Source organism: Staurois parvus, unplaced genomic scaffold (assembly GCF_062004578.1).
Source record: "Staurois parvus isolate SC_StPar_1 unplaced genomic scaffold, SC_StPar_1.0 ptg000178l, whole genome shotgun sequence".
Lineage (NCBI taxonomy): Eukaryota > Metazoa > Chordata > Amphibia > Anura > Ranidae > Staurois > Staurois parvus.
In genome coordinates, this window is record NW_028317974.1 from 3,869,279 (window position 1) to 3,881,042 (window position 11,764).

Sequence of the window (11,764 nt, forward strand, 5' to 3'; positions counted from 1 at the left end):
GCTTATCTCTAGATTAGTTTCCCAGCGTCTTCAAAGTATGTCTTAGAAAATCAATATGGTGAGCCCCTTCCTGAGAGCATGCACCTGTGCTGCCTGGATCTCACCCTTGTTTCCTACTAGTTAATAAGCTTCTGAAAAACAACCCATCTCTACATGTCACGTGTCAGAATATTTTCCTGTACTGAAACTGCAATCTGTACAACACATTATTTCCTGGTGCTTCAGTAAAAAAAAAAAAAGCGTAAAAAGCACTTTATAAGATAAAAATCAGCCAAATGTTAGCAGGAAGAGAAGATGTAGTACTCTCCATCGGCTGCTGTCTCCTACCTCTCCTCCTCTCCAGCAGTGCAGCCTATACCAATTTCTACACCATTTGACACTTCTGGGAGTGTCAGATTCCTGTGTCCTCCCAAGGTGCCCTGTGGTTCATTCTTCTGACCCCCTGACAAATTACTTAATTAGTGCAATAGGAAGGAACGATGGTACACAGTGGGGGGAATGCTTGGGCTTTTTTGCTGTCCTTCTGGGGAAATTTGCCCTGCTGACCATTGTTACTAGAATCTACCAGGGGTTTTAATGCTCCCCGATTCCATCAAAAGCTAAAAATAATAATAATTAAAAAAAAAAAATGTAAGTATTGGTTTTAGATATGCTTTAACTTGCCCTTCTGTGCAATTCAACAAATTCCTAATAGTAGCACAAGTGTGAATTATAAATCAGGCCAAGTAACCTATCCATATAGACATTGAAAATAGAAAGAGGTTTTGTCCTCGGTGGACCTTTAGGCAGGCTATACATATAGTTACATAGTTAGTCTGGCTGAAAAAAGACAAAAGTCCATCCAGTGCAACCAAAAAAAAAAAAGTATAGTCCTATACCCACCATTGATCCAGAGGAAGGCAAAAAAAACCAGCAAAGCATGATCCAATTTGCTCCTGCAGGGGAAAGAAAATCCTTCTTGATTCCCTGAGATGCAATTGGATATTCCCTGGATCAACACGATTCATTTTTTTTTCTTTTTATTCGTTCAACTAGTGGGTTGACTTAAAAAATTACCTGATTCCCCCAATCCACACACTTGATCTGGATGGGGGAATCAGTCCCGTTGAGCTATTGTATTCTGCTGGTGGGGAGCCTTCCCTGCAGGCAGAATACAATGATCAGCGTAGCCGGCTACATCTGTCGGTAAAAACCCTGACAGATCGCCTTGTGTACAACCAGTTAGCCCATACATGGATCAAAATTCAGCTGGTCACTGCTGAACTGTCCAAATTTCGATCCATGTATGGCCATAATGCACAGGTATGCACAGCATATCTGCACATTACTGTACACTTACTTTGTAAAGTGCCCCGCTCTAGCGCTGCAGCATCTGCAATCACTCTCATTGCTTGTCACCATTACTTTCATCTTCTCCTGGTCTTCTGTTCATTTGTTTTCGGCCCCATTGATCGGCTGGATCAGAATGATGCAATTCCTGCACATGTGCATGGCAATTCATTCATCCGGATACCCTGCACTACTCCTGGTATACAACTGCCTTCAGCCAGGGGAAAGATGTATGGCACAACAAACAGTGTCTTCTACCCTAAATATCTCATTCTCTTTTATTTTGCAGGTTTTATTTTACTTTAAATCTTAACTCTAGCTTAAACCCTTTTTTTGTTAGTTTTGGATAGAGTGTTGAAGAAGTAGCACTGCTGTCAACATTTCAACTCATATACTTCCTGCTTATTTGACATGTGTCAGACAGAACAGGAAGCAAAGGGCACAGACAGCAATAAAAAAATAAAACACTTTTTCCAGTAGAGCGAGAAAAGATTATAACCTTTTTTAGGGGTGTTTTGTTGTTTCTTTTGCCATCTGATTTCTCTTCACTAAGGGCTTGTGTACAGTAGCTTTGGTCTCTGAAGAGTGAAATGTTCTCAGATCACTCTTCAGAGTGCATTTGGCAGGTGGAGAGGGGGTGTTGTATCACTGCTTCATTGCCTGCTTTAACCTCTTGAATGCCACACTAGCACATCACAACCACATGCACTGCAGAGCAGCCCCATTCACTTGAATAGGTTACATTTGGCAGGCACTACCCCGGTAAAAGCAACTGTTGCAGCTTGTGTACACCCCCAGCTGTTGCTTCTGCAGCTACAGGGGTACTGATTGACAGGGCAGCAAAAGTGTGGCTTAATGGCAGGGATTTACCGCCCCCAGACCGCTAGTGTGAATGAAGGTAGGCTTTATTATTAGCATATGACTAAATCAACAAACTTATTTATTTATTTCAGGTACTTATATAGCGCCGTTCATTTACGCAGCACTTTAGACATATATATATATATATTGTACATTCACATCAGTCCCTAACCCTCAAGGAGCATACAATCTAAGGTTCCCTAACTCACATTCATACATACACATATTAGGACCAATTTAGACAGGAGCCAATTTAACTACCAGCATGTCTTTGGAGTGTGGGAGGAAACCGGACTACCCGGAGGAAACCTATGCAGGCACAGGGAGAACATGCAAACTCCAGGCAGGAGGTGCCATGGCTGGGATTCGAACCAACAACCCTAGTACTGCCGGGCGGAAGTGTTAATCATTTAGCCACTGTGCTGCCCCACAAACTCCACCAATTAGCGACTGATCAAAAATAGAAAAAGACGAACACCCTCTACACAGGTCCATAGATAGAAGACTAGGTCTGTCATCCGAATCAAACTATATGGGTAACTCCTAAATGCTCAAAAATTGGCTCATTCACACATGAAACTACAGGTAGAGAGGTGATATGTCTACTGTTTTAACCCTCAAAATTCTGACTCACTATGCCGCAACTGTGTGCATTGTATGCAGTTGCGGCGTGGCCCCCATTCGTTTAAATGGGTTGCGTTCAGTAGCGGTACTGCCCAATAAATGTAATATGCAGTTTAACTTTTTGCTGTGGCGCAAAACATTCTGGCCATGGCACATGTACAGTCCTCAGCAGCTGCATTTCTGCAGCTCAACCACCTGCTTTTACTGCCCACTGGCCGCCCATGTGAATGAGCCTTCAATGACCGTTTTGAAAATATGAGCATCTGGATAAAGCCCACAGAAAGCAATGAAGATCAGTCTTGTTCTGCTTAATTATTTTGGGACCCGCTATTCTAAGGCTCTTCTGCAATTGTGCATCCAGGGTACAAAGGGAGAAGAGATTAGCCAGAGTAAAAGTATTAAGACATACAGTACGTTGAAGAGGAACTGAAAGGGAAGGAGGATGATTGTGGCAAGACTGAGAATTCTATGAAGTAGATAGAATAGAAAAACTGCAGTACTAGTATATATATATATATATATATATATATATACACACACACTATATACCTTTAGATGTATATATATCCATATTGGGAGCGCTCTCTAGAGAGCATCTGACAGACGGTAATGAGGTGTTGTATCCCCTTCTCACCACCTGTTTTAACGCCCTTAATGCAGTTCTACTGCGCCATAACTGCACGCGGTTCTGGGGTGGTTTCACTGCAGTCCCATTTGCTCGAACGGGTCGCGTTTGGCTGCTAGTAGTGCCTGACAAACGCAACTGGGGGTATAACTCCTGCATGTGTAAATCCCTGGTCGCTGCCTTTCCAGTTAAAGGAGGAGTGGTTAAGGGGCAGTAAAAACATGGCTCCCGCACGTGCCCCCCCCCCCCCCCCCCCAAACCAATAGTGGTCCAAACTTGAAGTGTCACAAATTAAACACTTCACACAGGTCTTGTGCTTTCTGAAGGATTTGTATTCAATGCTCGCCACTGCACATGCATGGTGTGTACATGGCAGCTGTTTTCCATGTTCCCTTGTGTTGATCTATACTGATCAAGGGACATGGTGTGAATGAGCCCAGTTATTTTCCATGTTCCCTTGCGTTGATCTATACTGATCAAGGGACATGGTGTGAATGAGCCCAGTTGTTTTCCATGTTCCCTTGTGTTGATCTATACTGATCAAGGGACATGGTGTGAATGAGCCCAGTTATTTTCCATGTTCCCTTGCGTTGATCTATACTGATCAAGGGACATGGTGTGAATGAGCCCAGTTATTTTCTATGTCCACTTGTGTTGATCTATACTGATCAAGGGACATGGTGTGAATGAGCCCAGTTATTTTCTATGTCCACTTGTGTTGATCTATACTGATCAAGGGACATGGTGTGAATGAGCCCAGTTATTTTCTATGTCCACTTGTGTTGATCTATACTGATCAAGGGACATGGTGTGAATGAGCCCAGTTATTTTCTATGTCCCCTTGTGTTGATCTATACTGATCAAGGGACATGGTGTGAATGAGCCCAGTTATTTTCCATGATCCCTTGTGCTAATCAAGTGACATAGTGTGAATGAGCCCAATTAATTTCCTAGTTCCCTTATGCTGATTGACACTGATTAAGGGGCACAGTGTGAATGAACCCAGTTAATTTCTATGTTCCCTTATGCTGATCGACACTAATCAAGGGGCATAGTGTGAATGAGCCCAGTTAATTTCCATGTTCCTTTGTGCTGACCTTATGCTGATAAAGGGATGGTGTGAATGAGCCCAGTTTTTTTTCCATGTTCCCTTGTGCTAATCAATGCACATAGTATGAATGAGCCCAGTTAATTTCCATGTTCCCTTGTGTTGATCTACACTGATCAAGGGGCATGGTGCAAATAATCCCAATTAATTTTCATGTTCTCTTGTGCTGATCAAGGGACATGGTGTGAATAGACCCAGTTATTTTCCATGTTCCCTTGCACTGATCTATGCTGATCAAAGGACATACTGTAAATTAGCCCAATTATTTTTTTATGTTCCCTTGCATAGATCTACAATGATCAAGGGACATTGTGTGCATGTTCCAGTTATTTCCCATGTTCCCTTGTGCTGATCTATTCTGATCAAGGGACACGGTGTGAATGGTCCAGTTATTTTCCAGGTTCCCTTGTGCTGATCTTTGCTGATCAAGGGACAAGGCATGAAAGAGCCCAGTTATTTGCCGGGCCGTGGCCTGAGAGAGCCCAGTTATTTGCCGGGCCGTGGCCTGAGACAGTCCAGTTATTTGCCGGGCCGTGGCCTGAGACAGCCCACTTATTTGCCGGGCCGTGGCCTGAGAGAGCCCACTTAGTTGCCGGGCCGTGGCCTGAGAGAGCCCACTTATTTGCCGGGCCGTGGCCTGAGAGAGCCCACTTATTTGCAGGGCCGTGGCCTGAGAAAGCCCAGTTATTTGCCGGGCCGTGGCCTGAGACAGCCCACTTATTTGCCGGGCCGTGGCCTGAGACAGCCCACTTATTTGCCGGGCCGTGGCCTGAGACAGCCCACTTATTTGCCGGGCCGTGGCCTGAGAGAGCCCACTTATTTGCCGGGCCGTGGCCTGAGAGAGCCCACTTATTTGCCGGGCCGTGGCCTGAGAGAGCCCACTTATTTGCCGGGCCGTGGCCTGAGAGAGCCCACTTAGTTGCCGGGCCGTGGCCTGAGAGAGCACACTTATTTGCCGGGCCGTGGCCTGAGAGAGCCCACTTATTTGCAGGGCCGTGGCCTGAGAGAGCCCACTTATTTGCCAGGCCGTGGCCTGAGAGAGCCCACTTATTAGCTGGGCCGTGGCCTGAGAGAGCCCAGTTATTTGCTGGGCCGTGGCCTGAGAGAGCCCAGTTATTTGCTGGGCCGTGGCCTGAGAAAGCCCAGTTATTTTCCATGTTGCCTTGGACTCTATGCTGATCAAGGACATGCTGTAAATGACCCCAATTATATTCCATGTTACCTTGTGCTGATCTATGCAGGTCATGGGACATGATGTGAACGAGCCCAGTTATTATCCGGGACATGGTGTGAACGAGCCCAGTTATTATCCGGGACATGGTGTGAACGAGCCCAGTTATTATCCGGGACATGGTGTGAACGAGCCCAGTTATTATCCGGGACATGGTGTGAACGAGCCCAGTTATTATCCGGGACATGGTGTGAATGATTCCAGTTATTATCCGGGACATGGTGGGAATGAGCCCAGTTATTATGCGGGACATGGTGGGAATGAGCCCAGTTATTATGCGGGACATGGTGGGAATGAGCCCAGTTATTATGCGGGACATGGTGGGAATGAGCCCAGTTATTATGCGGGACATGGTGGGAATGAGCCCAGTTATTATACGGGACATGGTGGGAATGAGCCCAGTTATTATACGGGACATGGTGGAAATGAGCCCAGTTATTTTCCGGGACATGGTGGGAATGAGCCCAGTTATTTTCCGGGACATGGTGGGAATGAGCCCAGTTATTTTCCGGGACATGGTGGGAATGAGCCCAGTTATTTTCCGGGACATGGTGGGAATGAGCCCAGTTATTTTCCGGGACATGGTGGGAATGAGCCCAGTTATTTTCCGGGACATGGTGGGAATGTGCCCAGTTATTTTCCGGGACATGGTGGGAATGTGCCCAGTTATTATACGGGACATGGTGGGAATGAGCCCAGTTATTATACGGGACATGGTGGGAATGAGCCCAGTTATTATACGGGACATGGTGGGAATGAGCCCAGTTATTATACGGGACATGGTGGGAATGAGCCCAGTTATTTTCCATGTTCCCTTCTGCTGATCTATTCTAATTAAAGTGTTACTAAACTGACAACAGTAAAATCAGTCTGTATATGCAGTAAAACATGCTTGTTATACTCACTGTAGAACCTAAGGTGCAAATCCTCTGAATTGTGTAAATTCCTGACTTCTCTCATCCTCTCCTTCTTCCAGTATCCCCATCTTATCTCCCAATAAGACATATCATGTGGAAACACTGCACATGCTCAGTTTGGTGTGTATTGCTAGAGAGGTTTTTTTTTTTTTCTTCTTGGAAGAGTACATGTGATCAGCACAAGACCAATCAGCACTGTCCAGACAGAGGTCAGGGGATCAGAATCCTTCTAGAGCAAAATGAAAACTCCTCCTACAGACTTTAACCAGTGCTCTGCTGAACACTGATAGAAGTCACAAGACTGCTCTAACTGCTGATGAGAAAAGGTATTTAGCAGTTTATATTTACTAAAATAACTGCATGTCCATGTAGTGTGTACTGTGGAAGCCCAGACAGACTGATTGCAGGGCCCTGTAACACTTTAAGGGTCATGGTGTGAAAGCGCTATATCTGTAGCTATATAGCTACATCCATTCCTTCAATGATAGTAGCCAGCCTGGTGTGTCCAGTTCCCCTGTAAATAGTCATACTCACCCACAATCATCAGATGTCTAGCACCTGTTCTATGGATGTGGTGATGTGGTGTATTCCTGCCCACTACACCTTCTGCAAAGCTCCAGGCTGCAGATCTGACAGCGGCACTAGAACCGCCCTGCACACACTCCAGCTGTATGCTCTCCATGTATCACAGTACACAACAGGCATGTTTATCCTGGATCCTCTTTAATTCATTAAAACAATAAACTTGATGAGCCAAAGATATAATTATGATCAGTTTCCTCCCTCCATTCATTTAGAATAAAAACAACTTTTGAGGAGAGATGAGAATAATGAGGAGAGCTATTAGTATTGGAGACATCATGTTGTACAGTGTAATCCTAATATGACATACATACAGGTAATGATCATAGATCCCCCCTTTCCCCAGCATACCATCAGTGCTGTGTGTGGGGTGTGTGCAGGGCCAGTCCTGACAGCTGGGGAGGGTACAGGTGTCAGCATTTACTATGGAGGGATCAGTAGTCCCCATGACCAGTCGGGTGTAGAGGAGATCTGCTGTGTATGCCTAATAATCGGTATGGATGATCCTCCTCCTTGCTATGTAGAGCTGTCAGATGTGCCCAGTGGTGGGTGATGTGTCCTCCATGATGAAGGGATGGAATGTGCCGGGTGACAGGCAGGACCCGGGCTGTCATCAGTACACAGCACCGATCAATGGATGGTGTGATGAGGGGCACAGATGATCCCAGGCAGGGATGAGCCCCCCCATTGTGGTCAGGGCTCCCCCAGTGATGAGGAGGATGCCCCCTCCCCCCCCGGACAGCTCCATGATGACTATGACAGAGAAGAGTCCACTCACCGCTCACTGATGGCTGGATGATGAGGTGTAAGGATTCCCTGGGCTGATCCCGGCTGTCTCCTTCCACAATGCCGGCCGGCCACCCGCCCGGCTCCTCCCGGCTCAGGCCAATGGCTGCACACAGCCCGGCACCGGCTTCCCAGAGCCCAGGGAGGGAGGAGGGCAGAGAACTCACCCCGGTACAGCTCCGATCCCACAACGGAGGAGGAGAGGAAGTGAAGATGGCTGCTACAGGCGGATTGAATGGCTGCAAATCTCCCCCTCCTCCTCCTCCTCGGTGTGAGTCAGTGTATGATGAGGGCTGCAGAGCGGGGAGGAGACAAAGACAGGCCGGGCTATGACATCCCCTCTCTGCACTGCTCTGCACTACACTCCGCCGCCACAGGTGGCCTCAGAGAGCCGGCTCTCCGCACTGGGGACCGCAGGCATTGAATGCGGGACAGCCTCGGGACTATAGACACTCCGTGCAGGACAGCCTCGGGACTATAGACACTCCGTGCAGGACAGCCTGGGGACCACAGACATTGAATGCGGGACAGCCTGGGAACCATAGACAGTCCGTACAGGACAGCCTGGGGACCACAGACATTGAATGCGGGACAGCCTCGGGACTACAGACACTCCGTGCAGGACAGCCTGGGGACCACAGACATTGAATGCGGGACAGCCTGGGGACCACGGACACTCCGTACAGGACAGCCTGGGGACCACAGACATTGAATGCGGGACAGCCTGGGGACTACAGGCATTGAATGCGGGACAGCGTGGGGACTATAGACACTCCGTGCAGCACAGCCTGGGGACTACAGACATTGAATGCGGGACAGCCTGCGGACTACAGACATTGAATGCGGGACAGCCTGCGGACTACAGACATTGAATGCGGGACAGCCTGGGGACTACAGACATTGAATGCGGGACAGCCTGCGGACCACAGACATTGAATGTGGGACAGCCTGCGGACTACAGACATTGAATGCGGGACAGCCTGGGGACTACAGACACTCTGTACAGGACAGCCTGGGGACTACAGACAATGAATGCGGGACAGCCTGGGGACCACAGACATTGAATGCGGGACAGCCTGCGGACTACAGACATTGAATGCGGGACAGCCTGGGGACTACAGACATTGAATGCGGGACAGCCTGCGGACCACAGACATTGAATGTGGGACAGCCTGCGGACTACAGACATTGAATGCGGGACAGCCTGGGGACTACAGACACTCTGTACAGGACAGCCTGGGGACTACAGACAATGAATGCGGGACAGCCTGGGGACCACAGACATTGAATGCGGGACAGCCTGCGGACTACAGACATTGAATGCGGGACAGCCTGGGGACCACAGACATTGAATCCGGGACAGCCTGGGGACCACAGACATTGAATGCGGGACAGCCTGCGGACCACAGACATTGAATGCGGGACAGCCTGCGGACCACAGACATTGAATGCGGGACAGCCTGCGGACCACAGACATTGAATGCGGGACAACCTGGGGACCATAGACACTCCGTACAGGAAAGCCTGAGGACTACAGACATTGAATGCGGGACAGCCTGGGGACCACAGACACTCAATACAGGACAGCCTGGGGACCAAAGACATTAAATACAGGACAGCCTGGGGACCACAGACACTCCGTACTGGACAGCCTGGGGACCACAAACACTCAGTACAGGACAGCCTGGGGACCACAAACACTCAGTACAGGACAGCCTGGGGACCACAGACACTCCGTACAGGACAGCCTGGGACCACAGACACTCCGTACAGGACAGCCTGGGGACCACAGACACTCCGTACAGGACAGCCTGGGGACCACAGACACTCCGTACTGGACAGCCTGGGGACCACAAACACTCAGTACAGGACAGCCTGGGAACCACAGAGACTCAGTACAGGACAGCCTGGGGACCACAGACACTCTATACAGGACAGCATGGGGACCACACACTTCCCATAGGACAGCCTGGGGACTACAGACACTCCATACAGGACAGCATGGGGACCACACACTTCCCATAGGACAGCCTGGGGACTATAGACACTCCATACAGGACAGCCTGGGGACCACACACTTCCCAACTTCCCATAGGACAGCCTGGGGACTACAGACACTCCATACAGGACAGCCAGGGGACCACACACTTCCCAACTTCCCATAGGACAGCATGGGGACCACAGACACTCCATACAGGACAGCCTGGGGACCACACACTTCCCAACTTCCCATAGGACAGCCTGGGGACCACAGAGACTCCATACAGGACAGCCTGGGGACCACACACTTCCCAACTTCCCATAGGACAGCCTGGGAACTACAGACACTCCATACAGGACAGCCTGGGGACTACAGACACTCCGTACAGGACAGGCTGGGGACTACAGACACTCCGTACAGGACAGGCTGGGGACAACAGACACTCCGTACAGGACAGCCTGGGGACTACAGACACTCCATACAGGACAGCGTGGGGACCACACACTTCCCATATGACAGCCTGGGGACCACAGACACTCCGTACAGGACAGCCTGGGGACCACAGACACTCCGTACAGGACAGCGTGGGGACCACACACTTCCCATATGACAGCCTGGGGACCACAGACACTCCGTACAGGACAGCCTGGGGACCACAGACACTCCGTACAGGACAGCCTGGGGACCACAGACACTCCGTACAGGACAGCCTGAGGACCAGAGCCATGCACTGAGAGCCGGAGTCAGTTGTCAATCTGGCAGCTGGGTGGATCCCAACAATATGGATGGGATCCTTCCAGAGTCTGGAGTGGCTCTGTGATGTCAGCTGACAGGGAACTTTGGCCTGCTGTTGGCTGATTCTGGGTACAGGTGTGCACTCCTGAGAACCAGAACAGAACTGCGACCAAAAAAGCTTTCATTATACTTTCCTTTGAAAATTGATGTGTAGAGAAAGGTTCTGCTATTAGACAGTGGTGATGGGGGTGGCACAACAAAAGCACCCACTGAAACCACTGCAGAGGGAAGTACTGTAGGTGACCTACGTCTCTTTCAATAATGGCCCCAATATTAGCCAAGTACCCAGGTCAGGACTTAGGTCATTGTATCAGGAGATTGTGGGGCCTGTATTGATCATTTAAGATTCCACCTCCCCAGCCTACAGGCCTGGCCATTACCGCCCTGGTGGGGGGGGGGATAAGGAGGTTAATTTAATTTTACTCCTCCCAGTGGAAGATCAGAATTCTCTTGACAAGATAATTAACAGCTTAGGATCAGTGTATTGAGAAGCAGTAACAATAAGGGACCTCAGGACCCACTTTGTCAGCATAAAGCGGTAGAATCCATTTTGCAGCATGCCCTGATACTGCAAGATGTCCAGCAGTGATATGTCGTAGTGAAAGGGTCCAAGTAGGAGAGTCCAGCTGGGGTGATGCAGAATATGGCTGAAGGAACAATTTGTAGATGTACTGCTGTCCAACATGGTCCGAAAAACCTTGAAGGAAAAAGACAGAAGCAACCCCAATTTAATATTCCACAAACTGTTATAAGCAGCCATAAAGTGTCAGGAGCAGAGATGTATAGGTTCAGACTTCCATTACTGTCGTAGGTGGGAAATCCATAGACCAACCTGCAACCGAACAGACATCTCCATGGGAGGTGGTCATCCAGAAAATGACAGAAGGGATGACTCCGCTCCAAAAAGAGTTATACACATTGAAGT

The 11,764-nt window shown here is 48.8% G+C and overlaps 1 protein-coding gene across 1 annotated transcript in view; it reads right to left on the reverse strand.

Moving 5' to 3' along the window:
* CDC42SE2 (CDC42 small effector 2) overlaps positions 1-8,370 on the reverse strand; it is a 190,112-nt gene extending 181,742 nt beyond the window's left edge. Inside the window, exon 1 of the mRNA XM_089677155.1 lies at positions 8,056-8,370. The gene's annotated coding sequence lies outside the window, so the exon portion shown is untranslated. The remainder of the gene's footprint in view (positions 1-8,055) is intronic.
* Positions 8,371-11,764: the final 3,394 nt, after the last annotated feature.